The following is a 24,199-nucleotide window of genomic DNA, read 5'->3' on the forward strand; positions in this document are numbered from 1 at the left end:
GGAAAGGTTTTGCACCCGTTGGGCATTTGAGGGAAGTATGGCCTCCGTACTAGAGCCACACAATTCAGTTTGTCCTATATTTTGTCAGGAGCCTGAGCTCAGCAGGGCAAGCCAGCTGTGAATTAAGAGTGGGCATATCGGATCTTCTGTGAAGGGGACACACTGGTCATGTTCATGGGAAAGTGGGGACAATGGCCCCTTCCCCCAAAGCCACAGAACCCAATAACTAATACTCCTTGAGTTTTCCCAGATCTCTACACCTTAGCCCAGACAACTGACTCCTTAGCAGGGCACATGATCCCCAGTGTCATGCGACAGAGAGTGAATACTGTGGGTCTATTGCATTTCCCTAGACTGATGTTGTAAAGAGATAGTGCTCCACCCAAGAAAGATGGCGTCTGAGGGGTGGAAGAGGGACTCAGCACAAGGATCCTGGTGGCTACTCCTTCAGCTGTCTCCTGAGAGCCACAAACTCCAGTCTCTCCTCACATGACTCTAGTCTTTTCTGCCCTCCCTCTGCCAGAGCACAGGGTGAGTGGCTGCAAACTAGATTTTGCGTGTTGGTCCTTTAAGAGGATGCCTGTTTTTCTGGCAGACTGCTGAATCCCCATTGATTTTCACAGTCCAGTGTTTTGTGGACAACTCTTCCTGGCTCTGGTGTTCTGGGCTGGGGAGCCTGGCATGGATTTGAGATCCCATACTTCTCAGATGGGAACTTTTTAGGTGAGATATCCCTACAGAATATTCGCCGCTGCACATGGGATCTGGGGCAACCTTTTTACCATCTTTGCCCTTCCTACCAGTCTCGATGTGGCTTCTGTAAATCCTTGGTTATAAGACTTCTCTTCAGCTAGTCTTCAGTTGGCTACTCAGTTAGGTTGTTCTATATTTTAGTTGTAATTCCAGTTTGGTCCTGGGGAGAAGGGAGTGTAACTTCCACTTAGTCTGCCACTATCTTGGATCCTCTATTAGGCTTCTTTTAAGGAAATAGCTTAAGAGGGTCAAGGGAGATGTACTAACTTTAGACTATTGTGAAAATTAAGTTAGTGAATCCAAGGAAAATGCTTCTAATGCTGCTTGGCTCATGGCAAGTATTTATATAATTATTATCACAACTAAATGTTTTCTTTTATCATAATTTTGAAAAAATAAAACTATGTACACCTTAAAAGTGACAAGTCTTTTCTGGAAACGGGCCAAGTGCCCATTAGTAGGTGAGTGGATAAAAAAGCTGTGGGACATTTACACCATGGAATACTATACAATGGAAAAAAGAAAGATCTCTTACCCTTTGGGACAGCATGGAAGGATTTGGAGAGTATTATGCTAAGTGAAATAAGCCAGTCAGAGAAAGACAACCATCACATGATATCACTCATATGTGGAATCTAATGAACAAAATAAACTGATGAACAAAAAAGATCCAGAGGCTTTGAAGCATGGATCAGACTGACAAATCTCAGAGTGAAGGTGGGGATGGGGGGGTGGAGAGAGAATAACCTAAGAACTTATATGCATGTATGCATAGCCCTTGGATAGACAATACTACAGGGAAGGCCTGTGGAAGGGTAGTAACTGGGTGGAGGGAGTCAATGGGGGGATAAAAAGGAGACATCTGTAATACTTTCAAAAATAAAGATAAATTTAAAAAGTCACCATCTTAGATATAATTAGAGTATAGTAAAATGATGTAAAAAGGTATATCATACAACACTTAAAGAAAAACTATTGTAGTTTTACTAATATAATAAAAAAGTAGGCTTAAGCAGAGAAAGGCAAACATCACATGGTCTTGCTTATATGTGGAATCTAAAGAACTTAGGCTGAGGAACAGAATAGATTCCGTGACATGGAAGCATAGATCAGACTGAGGAATGTCAGAGGGTTGGAGGATGGTGGGTGGGTGGAGGGAAAGAGTAACCAAAGAATTTATATGCATATATGCACAACCCAAGGACATGGACAATGGTGGGTCATTGGGGAGAAAAAGGGACATCTGTAATATTTTAAACAAAAATAAAATTTTTAAAAAGTAGGTTATAAAGCATGAACCATTATCAGTGACAAAGTATTATAATCATAAATGCGCCAATCCCTCAGGAACCTATAAATGTTCCAATTTGTATTCATACAACAACATAGCTGAAATATACATAGAGCAAAGATTAGCATTACTGAAAAATGAATCTAAACTCCTGTACGTATTAGAACAACATAGATTTCTGTAAGGATATAAGAATATATAAAGCACACAATTAACATACTTGATTTAATATTTACATAGCACTGCATACAAGGATGCCAGAATACACAATTTGTTTAATGACTACCAGTAATATTTAACAAAATCTTTCACATGAGTAGCTTAGAAGATTTCAAAGGAAATGAAAGTTATCTGACAACAGGGATGTTAAGGTAGAACTTATTTAAAAAATAAAAAAAAAATCTCTGACCACTGGGAAATTAAGGAATAAACTTTTTAAGTAACCTATGACTGCAAGAAAAATGATACTGAAAATAAGAAATATTTTAAACATACATTACTGAAGATGAGCCACGATCTGTTTTGGATATAGTTGAAGCAATGCTTAAGGGTAATTGATAGTCTTCACTGCATATAAAGGGTGTCCCCAAAATGTATACACACACTTTGAATAATTATAAAGGCAGTGTTTATTAAATTATATTTCATTTTCAAAATTGAGTTATCAGCTGTTAAAGTGTGTATACATTTTTTTGGGAACACCCTGTATTAGAGAACAAAGTGTGGATGTCAATGATTTCAGCCTCATCTCAGAACTAATAAAAAAGAATGACAAATTGAACTCAAAAGAATTAACAAATATGAGAGCAGAAACAAACAAAATGAATAATACAGAAACACCAGAAAGGCAATAGTTGATTCCTTAAAAAATAATAGACTTGCCATGTATGATTTCTGTTCCTCAACTACCCATTCTCCTTCTGAAATCTAATTCTCCATTCCCCCATTTTTCCTTTGTCGAAAAATATCTCATTTGCCCAATGTTGCTTCACTGTCTTTGGAATTTTCATGCCTTTGTTTATTCCCTATGTGCATGTATTAAAACTTTCATTTTTCTCCTGTTAAAAAATAATAGACTTGATATATGCTCAATAAGACGAATCTATTAAAAATGGAAAAATGATCAATAACCAATATTGAAAAAGGGGGACATCACTAGAGATCCTTGAGTTATGTTATTCATTCATTCTATAGATCTTTGTAATTTCATAAAGATAAGATTCACCTTTATTTTTCTAAAAAATATATAAGAATTCTTTATATGTCCTGTACATGACTATTTTGTGTTTTCCTTTCACTCTCTCAAAGGTGAATTTTGAGGAATAAAATTCTTAATTTTAAGTGAGTACAATTAATCTAAGTTTAATTTTATAGGTCATGCTTTTTGTTTTCTGTTAAAAATATCTTTGAATACCCAAAGTCTTGAAGATATGATACTATTTTTTTTTTCTCCTAGAAAGGTCTTGATTTTTTTTTTTTCATATTTAACTTGGTGATACATTCAAATTCTGGACTTTGTCTTCTATTGCACTGCTCTATTTGCTTATTCTTATGCTAATACAAAACTATCTGAATTGCTACAGACTTATAGTAACACTTGATAACTGACTGTCTAATATAACCAACTTTTTTCTTCAAGGCTGGGCTTGCTAGTTTGCATTTACATATGTATTTTAGCAGAAGTATGTCAATTTCCACACCAAAAACACCTGCTTTGATTTTGATTAGTTTCATAAGAGCTGTATATCTAAATATACATTACCTATAAATACTTAGAATATAACTAGAGTCATAAGAAGCATATAATCAATTAAACTACTATATTCCTGGAAAAAATACACCCCAACTTATATAATCAAATTAAGCCATGAAACTCCAAATGTATGAAACCCTTTTTTTACATTGTCCCTTTGAATTGTGTTATAAAACATACAAGATTACTTTAACTCTCACATTCTCTGAGGAAATCACAAGACTGTAATACAATCCATGTTAATTTATATATCCTAAAGTAATTTCCATGTATGAAAATGTCATGGGTTGTTTTTTGGGGTTTTTTTGCAGTGTCACACCACTGAAACTGCATAAGAGAGCATTTTCTCCAGAGCTAAACCTACTTTTCATTAGCAGAATGCTATATTCTGTGGTGGAATAACTGTCAGAAATTTCTACAAGAATACAATTGAATTAATTTCATGTCACGAAAAGCCAAACACATATCTAATATCTGCCATATTTTGGGAGAAATATAAACAACATCATGATTCTCTTCATCCCTTATAGCCAACATGGGCTTGCTGGTTGTACTAAACACAGAAGGGGCACTAGAGAGCAATGAATACTAAACCAGTGGTGGCTGCACATCAGATAGATGCTCACACTATGGTCTGGATATTCTGTTTCCCATTACTACCTGCATGGAAGAGTTGGTCGATCTAATTGTATGACAGCTCCACATGCCTTCCTGACTATGGTATCCAAAGAGTAATACAGATGTGTTAAAAATCTTTTTCCTACACCCTTATTCTAAATCTACAGGTGTAGTGCCCCTAGACAAAATATAATCCAGGCAATATTGAATAAAATATCCTACTTTGAAAGAGAGACTTTTTTATGTATGCAGAGATATTTGGTGCTGACTGTTGACACAACATATTAGAATTTTTTTTTCCAGGGTGGATATTAATACTCAATTATAAAGGGGCATAAAATATCTTCTTACACTTACCTCATAACAAGTATGTTTTATACAAAAAGTTCAATGTCAACCCACAAATTCTATTTACACATCCCTTTGCAGCACATTCTTTTGATTCAAACCCTTAAAAGTGAATCTCCTCTCATCGTTAACTTCAGAATTCCAAAACACACATGCATTTCATCAGAGTGCTTTTTGTTGTGATCAATTAATAAAAGAGACAAAAGCACTTTGCAACCAGCAAAACTTTCACACTACATGGATCCTTAATATCTTATTAGCAAAAGGATAAGGGGGGGGGGGAGGGGATGATCCAAGAAGGGAAAAAGACAGTTTGCATTGTGAAAACTTAGTAACAGGAAGTTAAGAAACATTATTTACCCATTTTTCTAGCTACAGGGTAGATCCTCTGAGAAAGACACATGGAGGCCTTAAAATCAATGGAAGAATGTTGTTGTATGCTAATAGGATTTTTTTTGTGTGTGTGTCAAGGGACTGGATCGTGTGGCTTCTGCTGACCATTTCTAATTGTTTGGTCCCCCGAAATTCTACCCAAGGAACTGGCTAAAAATCAGAATCACACATTTCTGAATCATTCTGATCTCATCACAGGGGGATGAGAGTTTTGGTTTATTTCAATTATTATTTCAGGTTCCTCTGAGGAATTCTTTTGCTTTTCTTCTCCTTCTCTTGGTGGCTCTTCTCTCTTTCTGAGACTTGTGGCAGCTCATTTGGTAGACAGCAGGCTTGTATGGTATCAGGGTTGAGATTCAAGTGGGTAAACCCCTCTACTAATGCTTTCCAAGAAGGTGGATTCTGCCTTTCAGGGTTGCCAGAAATATCTTCCTTTTGGGTCTGGCAGTAATGACATTGACATTTTTTCTGATATCTATTATAGGAAGAAGAGATTTTTCCTTTCCTTTGAACCTGATAAGGTGTCATGTGAGTGAGAGTTTTCTGTCTCATGTTCTCCACGTAGGCCGTTTTCCTGTGAGGAAATGCTGACCTTTCCCCTTGCCCCTCTTGTTGGGTCATCTCATCTCTGCATTGCTGTTGGAGCAGTCCCTCTGGTAGAGACATAAGGTAGTTGCTATCAGGACTGGCTTTGAAGTTAATGAGACTCAGGGTTTTCTCTTCAGAGAAGGATAATTGAGAGGTTGATGCAACTTCCTGGGATATTTCTTCCAATGAATTCAGTGATGAATCCGAATTCAAAGTTGCAGTAACTCTCCGTGTTGGATCCATGGAGGTGCAGTCTAAATTTGAAGCTACTCTTGAATCTCAGGGATGGACAGGAAATTGAAGCTCGTGGTTCTCAAATTGCTTGAATTTAGTGAGAAAAGGACTGCAGCCAAGTGTTGCCAAACTGCAAAAAATGGTGGAAGGAGAAGAAAAAACAAGGAGGGTCACAAAACAGTATTTTTTTAATGCAGAAAAATATCTTTATAATGCTAATGGAAATGATAGCAATGGTAGTGAAGCATGTTAATGATTAAATGTACTGTGAAAGCCATATTGCAGTGACTTCTTTTGCCCAAGGTCTGTTCCCCTCCTGTTGACATAGAAGCCAACAATATATAACTTTTTCCTTTTTATATAAAAAATGTATCTTTTTTGGTTTCAGAGAGGAAGGGGCAGGGAGAGGGAGAGATAGAAACATCAATGATGAGAGAGAGTCATTGATTGACTGCCTCCTGCACATCCCCTACCGGGGATTGAGCCTGCAACCCGGGCATGTGCTCTGACAGGGAATCGAACCTTGATATACTGAATCCTAGGGCAATGCTCAACTACTGAGCCATGCCCAGCCGGGCTATACAAATTTTTCAGTTAGTATCCTGTGTCTTAAAGAGTTTTGTTTGACTGTGCCCTTGACTAGAATTGAACCCGAAACCCTTCAATCCATGGGCTGATGCTCTAACCACTGAGAAACCGGCTAGGTCAACAGGCAGCAGTATCTTTTTTTTTTTTTATATATGTCTTTATTGACTTCAGAGAGAGGGAGAGAGAGAGAGATAGAAACATCAGTGATGAGAGAGTAGTCATTGATTGGCTGCCTCCTGCACGCTCCCAACTAGGGATCAAGCCTGCAACCTGGGCATGTGCCTGACGGTAATCAAATCGCAATTTTCAGGATCCTAAGTCAATGTTCAACTGCTGAGCCACGCCCGGCCAGGCGGCAGTAGTATCTTGAATCAGCAACCCACACTCTATGTTCCTGCCAATCTGAACCTCTTTCTGTTCATCAGATGGCCCATACTCTCTCTGATTTCCACAGCCTTTTGCAAGCTGTTGTACACAACTTCATACATGTTCCTTCAGGGATGTTTCTCCTCTATCTTCATTTGGATGATTGTCACTAACCTTCAACTCTCAGGTTACACTTCTCTTTCTGCAGGAGACTCTGTCCCTCTGAAATTAGGTTATTTCTTGCTGTGCGCAGACAAGCCCATACAATTTCTTTCTGTCTGATAGAAAGCACTGTCAAGGTTCCTTGTCAGGGCTTGTTTTATTGAATGTCTTCTATCAGACTAGGAACTCTTTGAAGGCAGAGATTGTGGATATTTTCCTCCCTTGAATTCTAGAACCCAATGTAATTTGGAACACATATATCAGATGTAAAGATATCAGATGTAAGGATGGGGAAACAATCAAGTATGCAACCATACATCAAGTTCCTGTTCATCCAACAAAGGTCAAATCTGAATGGAAACTTGTAGTTCATAAATTTGATGTTTTTACTAAATGGAACATTATAAAATCCACAAGTACCTCAACATTTTATTCAGGTTCAGACAGATCTAAGTGGAAATGCAGTCTGATACCTGGGTGCTTTGGGTGAAAGCTTCCTGGTTCAGAATAGGATACACACAGCAAGGGTCAGGCCCTTGTTTTCCATTGAAAGTTGTTGTATCTGGATATGATGCCTAGAACTGTGACCACAATTTTGGTACCACAAGGAGAGCTAGACTTAGAAGGGGCCCATCCAGTGTTACTTTATGTCATCATTGGCCTTCAAACTTAATCATGCCTGGAACCACTCTGCTTATGGACATTTTGTTATGAAAACATAATTTTCCATCAAAACGGAAACCAATTTAGTCATATTTTCTGCTATTTTAAGAATGTATCTTATCCAATGAACAAAATAAACTGATAAACAATATAGATCTAGAAATATAGAAGCATGGAACAGACTGATTCATCTCAGAGGGAAGGCAGAGAGGGGGCCTGGGAAGAGATTAACCAAAGAACTTATACGCATATATGCATAACCCATGGACACAGACAATAGTGTGGTAAAGGGCTGAGGGGGGCAGGGATGGGGTGGAGGAGGTTAATGGGGAAAAAAAGGGTACATCTGTAATACTTTCAACAATAAAGATAAATTTTTAAAAAATAATATTTTAATTAAGTCATCCTAGCTCTGTCTAGTGGTTCATTCCTGGTCCTACTTTGTCACCAAGGAGATAAGGATCAGTCCTCTGCTGAGTCCTGGGGACCCTCCCAAGGACTTTAACAAACCTCATTTATCCTTTTTGGCATTTTTACAAGGTCCTTGAACCTACCAAGGCTGTGCCAGTTCCTATGATGTCCACTTAAAGGCTGGGACCCCACTGAGTGTACAGCTGGCTACAGAATAAACTATGAGGCCTGTCTCCATATCTTTACAATATATTACATTATCTCCCCTCACACAACTCACCCAAGGATAAATGAAGTGTGTGCCTTTGTTGTGTAAACAAAAAGAAAATCATAGCAGGGACTCTCCCACCCTAGCACACTGAGAGGGCACTAGTTAACTGGCTCTGGAGGGGCTGTAAAGGACGGCACTCGTCTGTAACATTTCCTGATTCATTTTTGTGGTGTACACACTACTACCTTTGCTGATGTCGAACTGCTAAAAACTAACAACTGGTTTGTAAAACCCCTCAATGTTTATGAATCAGATATTGTGAATCGGCATGATCCGACTCCAGCACTTCACTTTATGCTGTGAAATTAAAGGCCATTTTCAGGAGTCCTGGCACCCTTCCCTGATGAGTGACTTTCACAGGCCCAGCATTAGTGGACCTCTTGTACCATAATGAGGCTGTTTGCATCCTCACACTTCCCGTACTGGGGACAGCAACAGGGTAGGGTTGGGTCTCAGGGCCTCATCTTCACAGGAGGATGGAATGCCAGGTGCAATGTTCAGTTCTCTGATCAAGGCTCAGAACTTGTGTATGTCTCTCACACCTCCTACCCCTCAAGTATGCACAATGAAACTGAGGCAGCCAGAGCTACAGGAGCTTGCCTGACTTCACATATAGTTACTAAGTGATGGAACTGGGCTTCTATTTCAGATATGCCTTCCCCCAAAGCCCTTATCAGTGCAGCCGCATCTGTGTTGTGAGGCCTTTCTTAGGGGGACAGGTAAAGTAAATCAGAACATTTTACTGACTGGTTCTGGGGACCAGGACTAAGGCACCTTTGATTCAAGGACATACTCTCTCTTGAAAGTTTGAAGTGCAGGAAAGCTTCAGCTCTTTTCTTTAACAAGGAGGAAATTATTCTCCAGAGAATAAGATTGTTGTATAAAGCCCGGGAGCTGCTTTACTTCCCTTTTAATCTCATCCATTCAAAAATAATATAAGCACAAGTAAGCAGTAAAAAAAGAATACCGGAGAGGAGAAGAGGTAACAGTTACACTTCTGGTGAGCTTGGGAGGCAGGGTAGGAATATTTATCAAGATTAAACTTTGTAGGATCCACACATTTTCTATTTGAATGTATTCTAATCAAATGATTATACCATGTACAAAGATTTCTGAACAAAGTTATTTACCCTAGTTATTTTTGAAAGGGTCAAAAATGCAAATAACTTAAATATACATTCATAAAGGTTTGATCTAATGAAATAGACTGATTCCATGTGTGAGGTAATATGCATTTAAAACTCCAAGTATACCTTGAAATCTTCAGGCCACACTCAATCAATAAAGCTTGGCCTATCTAGAGAAAGTGTTAACATCACAAAGAACGAACTCTCCCTGTGTTGTTTCTGGGTCACATGTGTTTGCGTTAGTCCATAATCTTTTGAGAAGCTGATGCTAAAACAAATTCAAAGTGCAAGAAATGTATCAGAGGAAGCAACTGTGAGAGAAAAGGGGAATTCTGGGAAAGCTGGGAGCGCCACCAAAACATGAATCTGGTCTGAACTCCAGTAAGGAGAGAGAAGGAATAAAGACTGGGTGGAAGCATCTGAGACTGCACAGCACTTCTCTGCAGAGTTTGGAAGGTCACTGGGGAGTCCTTGAGCCAAACTGGCCATCAACTTCGGTTTCTATCTAAAATGGTGTAACTAGCTTTAATCTCCCAATTGTAAGAACCAAAAACCAGACCAAATATATAAAACAGTGGCTGGCAAATCATGGTACATCAGGCAATGTGAAAGGTAGTGATCCCTCAGAAGAAGAAACAAAAGAGACATGGACATTGATTGCCTCAAGTCACTGCCTAGAGAGAGGTTTCAGTTTGCAGAGCATGGAGGGGAACCCAGTGGAAGACTCCTTGTGTTGTGAGACAGAACAATGTGTGAGGAGACCAAGGCAACTAGAGTTCAAAGGGCACCAGAGAGGAGAAAGCTGCAAAGAGAGGGAACCCCAGGGATCTCTTCATGTATTCAGCACATGCACGTGAGGTCAGGGAAAGTACCAGCTGAAAGTATTAGAAGGAACACTGCCTAATGCTTGACCTTGGTTGGTCATAATGCCTGTTTAAATCAGTCAGACTGGAAAGTCTTGGGATTCATGGGTCACTGTGTTTGTATTCTGATGAGCCTTTAAGATTCAGTGCTAATGGGGAATAATTAGCCTTCCTGAGAGCACTGGCACAGTTCCACCTAACAAATAATATTAAAGGTAAGTAAATGAATGGATGCACAAACAAGCAGACAAACAAATAAATGGGTGGATAAAAAAATAATATTTGGAGAAATGAGAGATAATGGTTACTTTCATACACTGCTGGTGTGACTGGAAGGCAGGCTAGGAATAAGCATCAAGATTTAAATGTAAACTGTAGGATCTTAGTAGGCTCCCTGCCCATACCTGAATATGAGGTAACTCCCTAAAGCTAGAGAAATAACCATATCAAAGGATTAGGGAAGACAATACCTAGTGCTTGTACAGGGATATGACTAGAACCTCTTCCCAACAGCTAGGCTGGAAAACCTCAGGATTCATGAAGCATTGGTTAGAGTACTTAGAAGGATATTTTCTCTGTCATGGAGGATAATTTTCCATCACTGACCACTATTCCAGTTCTACCGAACAAATCATAAAGGGAAAACCCAAAGGATCAAAGTGTTTCCAAGAAGTTTATCTGCATACTAGAAAAATCACAAAAATATTTTCAACAGTGGAAAAATATACACTATTCCAGAAGTAACATTTACAATCAGACATGTAATCAGATCTTATCAGGCATGCAAATAAACAGGAAAACTCATAATGAAATGATAAATGAATCAGTTGAAACTCACTCAGAACTGACACGGATGATAAAAACAGTAGATAAACCTGGCCGGGCTTGGCTCAGCGGTTGAGCATTGACCTAGGATCCAAGAGATCGCAGTTTGATTCCCGGTCAGAGCACATGCCCGGGTTGCGGGCTCCATCCCTAGTTGGGGGCGTGCAAGAGGCAGCCGATCAATGACTCTCTCATCATTGATGTTTCCCTCTCTCTCTCTCTGAAATCAATAAAGATATATTTAAAAAAAAAGCAGACAAGAACATTAAAAGAACCATTATAACTGTATTGTATATGTTTAAATGTTAAGATATTAAAAGTATTAAAAAGACACAAAGGAACTACAGATGAAAACTACAATATGAAATATAAAAAACACACTGGATGGAACTGATGGCAGATTAGATATTGCACAAAAATACTGAACTTGAAGACAGCAATAAAAATTATCTAAAATTAAACACAGGGAGAATGGAAATATTTTAATAAATTAACAGAGCAATACTGAGCTGTGGGGCAATTTCAAGCAGCCTCATAAATTTGCAATTGGAGTCCTTGGAAGAGTAGGCCAAGAGGTGGTGATGAAACATTTGAAAAAATAATGCCCTTAATTTTCCCAAATTGGATGGAAACTGTAATTCCACAGATGCTAGAAGCTCAAAAAAACCTGAACACAAGTAACATGAAAACTACACTAAGGCACATGACTATAGAATTGTGCAAAACCAGTGATAAAGAGAAAATCCTAAAGCAACTAGAGAAACAAGACATGTATTTTAGTTTACTTTTAATTATAGTTGATATACTATATTAGTTTCATATGTACAACATACTGATTCAACATTTATATACCTTACAAAGTGATCACCATAAAAAATCTAGGAACCATGTGTCACCATATATAGTTATTATATTGTTGACTCTATTACGTTTGCTGTATATTACATCCTCATGACCTTTATTTTATTTATTTTTATTTTTAATTTATCTTTATTGTTGAAAGTATTACAGGTGTCCCATCTTTTTCCACCCAATCGACCCTCTCCACCTCGCTCCCACCCACTCCCCAGGCCTTCACCCCACTATTGACTGTGTCCATGGGTTATGCATATATGCATATAACTTCTTTGCTTAATCTCTTCCCACCCTCCACCTCCTTCCCTCTTTCCTCTGAAATATGATCGTCTGTTGCATGCATCAATGTCCCTTGATCTATTTAGTTCATCAGATTCTTTTGTTCATTAGCTTCTTCTTAAAGAAGACCCTTCAACTTTTCCTGTAGTGCTGGTCTGCTGGTGATGAACTCCTTTAGCTTTTTCTTATCTGTGAAGCTCTTTATCTGACCTTCAGTTCTAAATGATAGCTTTGCTGGGTAGAGCAATCTTAGTTGTAGTTCCATGTTTTTCATCACTTTGAATATTTCTTGCCACTCCCTTCTGGCCTGCAAAGTTTCTGTTGAGAAATCAGCTGACAGTCGGATGGGTGCTCCCTTGCAGGTAACTAATTGCTTTTCTCTTGCTGCTTTTAAGATTCTCTCTTTGTTTTTAACCTTTGTCATTTTAATTATGATGTGTCTTGCTGTGGGCCTCTTTGGGTTCCTCTTGTTTGGGACCCTCTGTGCTCCCTGGACTTGTAAGTCTCTTTCTTCCCCCAGGTAGGGGAAGTTTTCTGTCATTATTTTTTGAAATAGGTTTTAAATTTCTTGGTCTCTTTCTTCTCCTTCTGGTACTCCAATAATGCAAATGTTGGGTCACTTGAAGTTGTCCCAGAGGCTCCTTATACTATCTTCCTATTTCTGGATTCTTTTTTTCTTTTTGCTCTTCTGGTTGGGTGTTTTTTGTTTCCTCATGTTCCAAATTGCTGATTTGATTCTCAGAGTCCTCTACTCTAGTGTTGATTCCCTGTAAATTATTCTTCATTTCAGTTTGTGTAGCCTTCATTTCAAACTGGTACTTTATTATGTCATTGATTTTCTCAGGTGTTTTTGTAATACTCTTACTAATATGCTTGAGCATCCTTATAAACAAAATTCTGAACTCTGTATCTGTTAGCTTGCTTGGATCTATTTCATTTAGTTCCTCTTCTAGAGATTTCTTCTGTTCTTTCCTTTGTGACATGTTTCTTTGCCTCCACATTTTGGCTGCTTCCAGGTGTTTGTTTCTATGTGTTAGGTAGAGCTTCTATGTTTCCTGAAATTTATAGAGTGGCTTTGTGTAGTAGGTGTCCTATAGGGTTCAACGGCTCAGCCTCCCCAGTCACCTGAGCTAGGCCTTCTAAGTGCTCCCCTGTGTGGGCTGTGTGCACTGTTCTGTTGCAGTTGAGCATTGGTTGCTGTTGGCTTCACTGGGAGGAACTGACCTCCAGACCAATCAGCTGTGAGGACCAGATGCAACTACAGCCAGAGAGCTGCTGTGCTGGAGACACCCTTGTGGAGCAGAATTTACTTCAGTGGAGCTTTGGTGTTCACCAAGTGGGCCTCTTGAGTGTGTCATTTGTGGATGTGGTAGGGTTGTAATCCAGCGTGGTAGAGTCTGACCACCAGGGACCTCCAGGGAGGTGCAAAGTCAGCCTCTGCCTGTGCCTTGCTCAGGGCCACCCAGCATGAGCTGCACAACAAATCGTAGTTGGCTGCTACTTGTGCTGGAATTGGAGGTGTCTAAGAGAGGCCAAGCTATGAACCAATTCAGGCTGCCACTAGTGCCAGGCCTGGGGCCACTTATCAAGCTGTATGGGGCATGCTGCTGCTTGTTTGAGAGATTTTAGGAAAGTCCTAAGCATAAGGCTTGAGAGGCCACTTGCACAGAAAAGCCACTGGAAATGGCTTGGATGAGCTTGCAGGTAGAGAGGGACAGGGCTTCCGGGAATCACCTAGTCAGGGCTAAAGGTGTGAATCAGGAGCTGGAGATTCATATATGGTGCCTGCCTGCTAGCTGTGTGCGGGGAGAACTCGCTAAGGGAGCAATGGCCTCTGCCAGCTTTTCTATCTTGGAGAAAGCTGCCCCTCCACCTCTTGCTCCAATTTCAGGCAGGTTAGTTCCTCCTCAAATGTCCCAGGTTCCTTTCAAGCTGCTGCCCAGTGCTGGGGCTCAGAGGGAGCGTGTCTGAGTGAGTCCATGCACTGGCCTTTAAGAGGAAAGCCTGGGGCTCCCACACCCTCCTTGACCCTCAACCACAGTCCCTGCTGGTTTTCACAGCCCGAAGTTGTGGGGACTTCTCTTTCTAGCCCTGGAGCCCTGGGCTTGGGGCCTGCTGTGGGGCTGAGACCCCTCAGTGCTCCGGGAAACCTCTACCACTGAGATGTCCCTCCCGGGTTTAAACAGGGGCACTGGGTGTGGGCCCGCGACTGAGTCTCTGGAATTCAGCCCCGATCCTCCCGCATCTCCGCCCTCTTACCGGTCTCGGTGCTTCTTCAGTTCCCTGGTTGTACAAGTTCTGTTCAGCCAGATTTCAGGAGGCTCTGAGTGATGGTTGTTCTGTATTTTAGTTGTAATTTTGATGTGGTTGTGGGAGGCAGCCGGTGCAGCTGTTTACCTATGCCACCATCTTGTTTCCACCCATCCATGACTTTTATAATGCAAGCTTATACTTCTTAATCCCTTTCCCCTTTTCTGCCCATCCCCATTACCTCCCCTCTGGCAACCATCAGTTTGTTCTCTGTATCTACGAGTATGAAACAAGACATTAATTGCAGAGGAGATTTTTCCCCTTGGAAACAAACTAAGTGATGGCTGTAGCAACATCTTTCAAGTACTGAAAGAAAAAAAACCTATCAGCCTAAAATCCTATATGAAGTCAAAATATGTTTAAAAGGGAGTTGCAAAATAAAGTCTTTTACAGACACAAAATCTAAGAGGATTCCTCACATCCAGGTCCACTCTACAAGAACTATTAAAGCAAGTCCTTCAGGCTGAAGGAAAATGATCCCAAATGGAAATACAGATCTATGCAAAGAAATAGAAAGAACTCGAAATGGTAGTTGCATGAGTAAAGGTGTAAGATTTTTCTCACTATTTAAAGTCTTTGAAAGATATTTGACAGTTTATGAAAAAAATAAGAATGTGTTGTAGGCCCTTAAACATATATAAAATAAAATGTATGAAAAAACATGCAAACATTGGGAGGAGAGAAATGGAGTATTACTATAATGTTCTCACTGTACAATTAAGTTAAAAATAGTTTCATCTTATCACAGTATATTGTTAAGTAAAAGTAATATAAGTAATAAAGATATATGTGGTAAGTTCAAGATCAAACACTAAAAAAGAATACAAAAGTGATTGCTAATAATCCTACAAAGGAGATGAAATTGACCTCCCCCACACACATAAGTAATAAAAAAGCAAAAGGGGAACAAAAGGCAGATGGAACAGAGAAATCCAGCTCCCACTTTCTGTGTCTTTAGAGTTATATGACTCTAAATATTCTACCTTTATCATTAAAACATGATCAATAAAATAAAATTAAATACTATTCAAGCAAATAAACTATTTTATATGATACAATACCTACTATGTACTTGAAAATTAAAGATTCATATGTTATCTCTTAGGTTGTATATATCAATTGATCCTCTATATGTGAGTATGGTTATATGTATGTATTCTTTAAAACATTAAAAATATAAATACAATTCTTGCTCAGCATGTTTTGTTAAATCTTTTTATTGTTAAATTGATTTATCTACCTTTAAAATGCAGTAAGTTTAAAAGCAAATATCAAACAGTGGACATGTAGGAAAGGAGAGCAGTAAGGGAAAAATCTGTGATAATATAAATCTTATATTAAAATTTATGTGAAATAAACTCTGAGTCACTGGTTGATTGAAAAGACATGATCTTTGTGGATCACTATTATGTGCTCAGAAGAGTAAGAGAATCAGTTGGAAAATATCTTAGAATAAAATACTGAGAAAATCCAAAATGAAATCTGTAGTACTTCATAGAAGAAAATAATAAAATTTACTCACCGCTTAAAAGAAGTATTTCAGTGAATTAAGAGATTCTCTGGATAGCTTGGTGGTGAAGATGGTAGTAGGCCAGGGTGGTGATGAAGAGTGACAGTCACCATGGACCTTCACAGTTATGAATTCTACAGGACCCAGTGACATCATGGACCTACATCACAATTACAAGGCTGTGTTGCTATGGCACACCAAAGGTGCATTGGGGGGAGATATTTGTCTGTTTTGGGCACTACTGTATCTCAAAACATCTAGAAAGAACATTGTCTGGCACATAGTAGGCTTTTAATAAATACATTAAATTGAAACTATGAGAACCTCCAAGGTAAGGACCTTGGTCTTTGAAAACCCATTCTACAGGACACTGATAAAATTCTGTGAGGTATCATTGAATGTTGACTTGATCAATCAAATGATTCCCAGAACTCAGTCATTATCATCTTCAGAGTTATTATTTCTCTGTATTCCACCTTAACAGTGACTTGATATTTTTATTTAAATTAAAAGTATCACTTGGCAAAAAACGCCAAACATCCAACTAACTAAAATTACCTGGAGATTATTATGCTAAGTGAAGTAAGCCTGTCAGAGAAAGACAAATACTGTATGATTTCACTTATGTGGAATCTAACGAACAAAATAAACTGAGGAACAAAATAGAAACAGAAGCATGGATACATGGAATAGACTGATAGCTGTTAGAAGGGAGGAGGAACTGGATGAAAGAAGGTGAAGGGATTAGCCAAAAAACATATACGTAACACATAGACACAGACAACAGTGTGGTGATAGCCAGAGGGAAAGGGGGGTGGGGGCTAGGTGGGGGTGGGCAAAGTGGGGAGGAAATGGGGATGGGAAAGAGACTCCTTGGGGCAATGGGCACACAATGCAGTGTGCAGAAGATGTATTATTGAGTAGTACACTTGAAACCTGTAAGGTTTTGTGAATCAATGTCACCCTAATAAATTCAATTAAAAACACCGGCACAAAAAATAAATACAACAAAGCCAAATAAGACTACAAAATTTAAAAAAAAAAAAAAGATTCAGATTGGGTATAAGTAGTAGTAAAAATTGTATAATTCTACAAATTCATAGAGACAAAGTACAATGATGGTTGCTAGTGGCTGGGGAAAGAAGTAGGGAGAATGAGGAATTGTTTGATACAGAGTGTCACTTTTGCAAAATGAAAAGCATTGTAGAGATTGGTTGCACAACAATGTCAATGTACTTAATACTACTGAACTGCACACTTAAAAATGGTTAAGATGTGCCCTGGCCAGTGTGGCTCAGTTGGTTGGTGTGTCATCCCATGCACCAGAAGGTGGCAGGTTTGATTCCTGGTCAGGGCACAAACCAGGTTGCAGGTTGAATCTCAGGTTGGGGTGCGTGCAGAAGGTAGCCGATGGATGTTTTTCTCTCATATTGATGTTTCTCTCTCTCTCTCTCTCTCTCTCTCTCTCTCTCTCTCTCTGTTTCTCTCTCTCAAGTCATTAAAAAAATTGCTTTTCAGAAAGAGAGAGTGAGAGAGACAACATCAAAGTGAGAGAGACACATCCATTGGTTGCCTCCAGCACGCACCCTCATCGGGGCCAAGGATCGTGTCTGCAACCGAAGTATGTGCCTTTGGCCGGAACTGAACATGGCACCATTGAGTCTACGGGCTGATGCTCTGACCACTGAGAAAACTGGCCAGAGCCAATGAAAATTTTAAAAAATGGTTAAGATGATAAATTTTATGTTACGTGTATTTTAACACAATTTAAAATTTAAATAAATAAATAATTCCAAAAGTAAAAACAACGTTGTATGATTCTATGTACTTCTTGTATCTCCCCTCCTTTGATCATCACAATTATTCGAAGAATATATAGTTAGGTCTATTGCCATAGATGAGAATACTGAGACTCACAGAAGTTAGGTGCCTTCCTCAGGGTCACATTACTAGTGTAAGGAAAGACCATGACTCTAATCCAAGTCTATTTGATGCTAAAGCCCACATGGAGCGCACTGTATGCAGTCCCCAAATTTATTATTCCCAAGTACTTCTCCTGATTCCTTTTCCCCTTTTCTCATGGATCCAACCCTCCCTGGTTCTCAGGTCATCTCCTCTTCATGCTTTCAACAGCTCCTCATCCCACTCCCTGAATGCTTTGGCCCACTGCCTATACATCCAACACTGAGGTCAGCTAGAACAAAAGAACATGAATATTTTTTAATCTTTTGAGAGCACAAAACAATTGTTATTTACCCATTCATGAGGACTATTAAAGAATAAGCATCTGAGGAAGGCTCTTAGTTGCAGACCTGTTTTATGGGAGAGAATTAAGAAAGGGACCTCAGGGTGAGATAGAAATTGTTCTCTTAGGGCAAAGTGCTGAGGAGGGGATAAAGCCTGGGGATATAGAGGCTTCTGTGGAGGGAGAGAGGGATGGAGGAAAGATGAGCTATTGGTCTGCAGAAAATATAAAAGACAGGAAAGGGCAAAGGGGCCAGTTCATGGTAGACAACTAGCAAAAGTCCTTAGAATCTAACTAGAAGGAGATGTGGTAAATTGTGGGGATTCGTATGAGGAAATCACCTTACAAACTGAAGCTGTGACCAGCAGCTATCCCTCTGACTTTACAAAATCTTCACCCTATTCTCAGAAACTGAGTGATCAGATGAAGGAAGCTTGTGGCAGAAATGATTTAAGGTGAGATAGGATTCAAGATATAATGGGTCTGGGTCTGGTAACTGAAGCCAAAGAATAGAATATGCAGGAAGAGGAAAGGGAACTATATTGTTCATTTGTGCTCTCCCTTTACTGTGTCAGAGAATTTCTGTATATTATTCCATGAAGTCTTCAGAGACAATCTGCAAGGCAGATGTTATTTACCTCCACATCACAGATGAAGAAACAGGCTCAGAGTGGTTGAAAGTCTTGCTAAACATCACACATATTGAAAATGTCGAAGTCCTGAATATTAACCTCTATTTATTTGTTTCCCAAAGAAAAAGTTTATGAGGACTCCTGGATTCTAGAGTAGGAATGTATGTTTGATGAAAGCCTCTCTACCCCCTTGTCAGAGAGCAGTGTGGTTCCCTGGAATAGACCCTAGAGCAACCACGGGGCTGATCCAGGAAATGCTCAAGTTCCTTAGACTCACATAATCATGGTCTAGCCCACAGTTCCCAGTCCTGGTGAAGCCGAAACAAGCTATGTAAGTGCGTAGATCACAGAAAGAACCTGGGTCCTTACTATCATTCTTCAATGAAACTCAGAGCCTGGTGACAGTTAAGACCAGTAAATGGTCACTTTTCAGAATTATCTTGTCATAGAACCTCTGAGAAGCTGAAGATCTTGGGGAAAGGCTGACTTGGGTCAGGACCATGTGTCAGAGCAGCCAGGACAGACTTTGATTCAGTGAGATCACACCATGCAATTGAGGACAAGTCACCTAACATCCTTGAGTCTCACTTCTGTAAAATGTGGATGCTCTTATGTGCTGCCAGGACTTTGTGGGGAATGGAGATAATATTAGCCAAATGTCTTCAATTTCAGGAACTTTCTTAGCTTTATTTCAGTGCACCTTGCAATAAGTGTACATATCTGCAAATTACTGATACTTTTCTGTCAAATAAACTTATAGAACACCAAAAATCAAGTAATGGTCATCTTAGGCATTATCTCTGTGTCTTGAAAATCATAGCTAATAGGTAATTTAAAGATCTTCTACAAGTGACATGATTCTAGGGAGCAACTATGGAAAATGAGGGAAAGATAAGGAGCCATCATTGCCTAGTATCTTGATCAGCTTTGTAAGAAGGCCCTTTCCTCTGCTTTAAACTTGTATTTTTGTTGTTTTATTTGTTTTATAATGACACCTAAGGAAGAGGAAATTGGCCAGTAGAATGCTGTCAAGGATCTTCTTAAAGAAGACTGTTGTGACAAGTGTTGACAAATTAGTGCTTCTAATCCACTTCCATGCAATGCACTGTCTTTCTCCAGTGATAGGTCACAGTCTGGGATTGTCTACAGTAGTAGCAATAGCAATAATACTGGTGCTCCTTGGCTGACTCAGACTAACCTCACTGTGCTGGCATCTGCAGAGGCCCCTGAATCTGGGTCTTATCCTCCATCCCACCCCTGGTCAGGACTGCCCACTCCACAGCCTCAGCTGCAGGGTTACTTGCCTCTTGCCTGCTTCTACTTCCCTCATGAACCCCTGCTTTTGGTCAGCCAATTTCTACATCCCCCTTCAAGGAGTACAGTTCCCTGGGGTCTAACCTACAGCACAGCAGGTAGCAAAATCATCTTCAGAAAGCTATATTCCTTAACTCCCGCCATCCCTCTGCCCAAAGAGACTACTGCCTCATCCTGCAAAATGAACTTCTTTGAATCCCAAATATGAGTGGGGGAAAAATCCTCTCCACTTTTCTGACGTATCTCATGAGTTCCACAGAAGGGAGACTGAGATCTGAGACCCTTACCTTCATCTGCCACAGACTTTATGTCTTCTACTCCCCTGAGACTGGGACAGAACTTTCTTTTCTTTTGCTTGTCCATCAGGCTGACACATAGTATATTCAGATCATAAAAGGAAGGCTGTGGGATTTGCCTTTTTTCTTTCTTTCTTTTTTCTTTTTAGGAAAAGAGATTGGTTAACTGATAAAGAGACATAAAATAGAAGGGATTACCAAATCTGAACGTTTGCACCATCATCAGCAGGACAAGATCTAGAAAAAAAAATTCAAGTTTAAAGAGAGAAAATATGTTTTAAAAGGGCCAGAGGAGAAGCTGTGTCAACAATTTTAAAGCGAATACCCAGAGAGCTTCCCACCTAGGCAATCTGTCCCCATCGCCTGGTAGCTGGTAAGGATAGTCCTGCAGCAGAGATGAACTACTTTTTTTTTTTTTTAATCCTCACTCGAGGATCTTTTTTCCTACTGATTTTTAGAGAGAGTGGAAGGGAGGGGAGCGGGGGGAGAGAGAGATAGAGAAACATCAGTGTGAGAAAGACAAGACACATCGATCCGCTGCCTCCTGCAAATGCCCCAACCGGGCATGGAACCTGCAACCTAGGTGTGTGCCCTGACCAGGAATTGAACCTGCAAACATTTTCATGCTTGGAATGACACTCCAACCAACTGAGCCACCGAGCCAGGGATCAGTAGTTTAATTTTAAAAAAGAAATACTTTTCTCATTACCAGGTTGAGTACATTCTACATTATTGGAAAACAGAGTGAAAGTACAACTGCTCTAATTATAAAATTGATGAAATGAAAATGTTTGCTTGAAAACTTAACATTCTGGGGAAAAAGTCTTCGGTGGCCTTCCTCCTGAACATGAATACAGGTTCCTGGCTCAGTCCAAAACAAGGCATTTATATCCTACGTAGTTTTATGAGTGTTGGGTCCTATTATGACAAGTGTGAGCACTCTGGTATCCTGCAGATTTTTCTTGGGCTCCTGAGTTCTCCAGCTGGTAGCTGCTAATAGGAAATATAGTGATGCTATCGAACGGCATGTTGAGAGCTCCCAAGTGCCTGTACAGTTCTGAGAATGGATCTTCTTGGTCACACTAAGGGTACATACCCTGACTGCCCTATGTGCAGATGGGGAAACCGAGGCACATAGAGATTTTAATGAATGTACCTGATGCCATGAAGCAAGAGAACTTCCTGGATGAAGTCATGATGGCACCACTGTCTTCCCTAGGTAACTTATGATTGGCTAACATCTTCTTTTTCCCTCTCATTTATCATGGGTATGCCATTTAAAATAGCATAAAATAATTTAATAATTTAGAAGAACAGCAAGGCAGGGCAAGGTCTTTCTTGTTTTAATACACACACCTAGAAACCTCCAGGAACTATTGTGGGGCAGTTATGCATTGCAGATTAGTGGCCCCCTCACCAACCGGCAGGAAGCAACAACAGGTCTCAGGTCACCCTTTATTCAGCGTTCAACAATATTGATGGAACTTGTATTAAGGTGTTTGCTACTCTTATAGAAGCTGGTAATTTAGCACTTAGCTGGGGAATGAGTGAATACCAACTGACCAATAAATAAATAAGTTAGTGTGGTAAGAGTTAAAAAGAAAATAATCCAAGTCCTAGGCCAGGAACAAATGACTTTACACAGAGTGGTCAGGGAAAGCCTCTCTAAGAAGGCAATAATGGAACAAAAACCTCAGCGTTGAGAATGAAGCCATCATGTAAAGATTTGTGCGTAGACTCTTCCAGGCAAAGAGAACTGGGATTACCAATGTCTTAATGAGGGAATATGCTTGCCTTGTTCAAGGAACAGAAGTAGGCCAAGTTATTGCAGTGAAGGCAAGAGGTGATGAGAATGTTTGGATATTAAAATAGTAGCAGTAGTTAGGCAAAGAAGGGGATGGATACTAGCTGTATTAAGAGGATCAAATCTAGAAGACTTGGTGTTGTGTTGCAGAACAAACAAACAAGATGCAATAGATATTAGAGGCATGCTTGGGACATGTTAAGTCTATGATATCTTCTTGTCATTCAAACAAAGAGAGAGACAAACCTGGATCTCAAGTGAAAGGTTAATGCATGAGATATGAATGTGGGAGATCACATTATATACATGCTCTATGATGGCAAAACAAATTAAACAACCCAGGGAGAGACTGTAGATTAGAAGGGGCCCTGTTAAACTTCATGTGGAAAGGGAGGAATAAGCAATGGATACTGAGAAAGAGTGGAGTGGCATTTGGCACTGAAGAATAGCACCTGGAGGGTATATTGTCAAATATACAAAAATACAAAATAGAGCAAAGGAGGAAGGGAGAAAGGGAGAGAAGGTAGGAAGGAAGAACAGTTTCAAAAAGTAGGGACTTGTGAAATGTTGCAAAGGTATCTGAAAGATATAGCAAGTTGAGGATGTGGAGGTGATCACAGGAGTAGGAAATATGAAGTTCATTGGTGCCTTTGACAAAATCAGGTTTCTTTGGTTGGGGGTGATTTGGCTGATAGAAGATTAATTGATTTGGTTAGCAACAAAATGGTTATAGAACAAGGGAGACGGACTTGCTGTTTGGAGCATCAAGGAAATGTGACAATATCTTAAAAGTACATGAGATAAGGGATGGCTTTATGTTTTACTTTATTTTGTATAAGGTGTGAGAAATATGAGCACATTTGCATAAAATAGAATGATCCAGAAAAAATGGGAAACATGACTGTTCAAGACTCAGGAATGATCAATGCAAAGCCCTGCTCCACGAGAAGATGAGAATGGGATATACCTGAAAGGATCAGGTCACTTCCTCCAGTGGAGGAGCTGAGAAAACAAGTGCACACCCAGTGTTGCTGGGAAATGGTTAGAGTTCTTATGTGATCTCTTTTCTTATCAATGAATTATAGGTGAATATCATGGGAAGAGTATGTGTGGGTCTAACGGAAGGCTATTACAGGTAAAAAGAGAGAAGATACAGGTTTGGAGGGTGCAAATCTCTTGTCCTTTATTGGGTATACTGCAGGAGAGTAGAGAGGATGGAAAAAGGAGCAAAAGAAGTGTGCTTGAGAGGGAAATTTATAGCCCTGGGTACATTGGCTGAAGAGGGGCCTGGTGGAAAGTAAGGAAGGCTGTGGGGTCCATGGACTGGAGGCTCCCAACAAATTGAATGTTGTCTAAGCAGAAGCATTAGAGGGAGGGAGCTGGATGAACAGGGCATCATGTTGGGGGGGATGAGAGTGTGGAATGTTAGACCATCATGGAGAAGTGTGGAGTTTCCTAATGCCCAGGGCATAACTGTGGGCAGAGGATACTGGGGTGTGTAGGAGGAGAACATCCTTGAGGATTGAGAGGCTTTGGGTCGACCAGGTCTGGGTCTTGGGCCTTGAAGTCACTGGGAAAGACCCTAGGAGTGAAATCTGAGAGGAGGACTGTGAATGTGCCCAGAGACTAGCTTGTTTTAATGCTGGGGAGTGGGTGGGAGGTGAATAACTAGGGGATTGGTATGGGTCCCGCACTTGGAG

This window comes from Miniopterus schreibersii (assembly GCF_964146895.1).
Source record: "Miniopterus schreibersii genome assembly, chromosome: X".
NCBI classification, from domain to species: domain Eukaryota; kingdom Metazoa; phylum Chordata; class Mammalia; order Chiroptera; family Miniopteridae; genus Miniopterus; species Miniopterus schreibersii.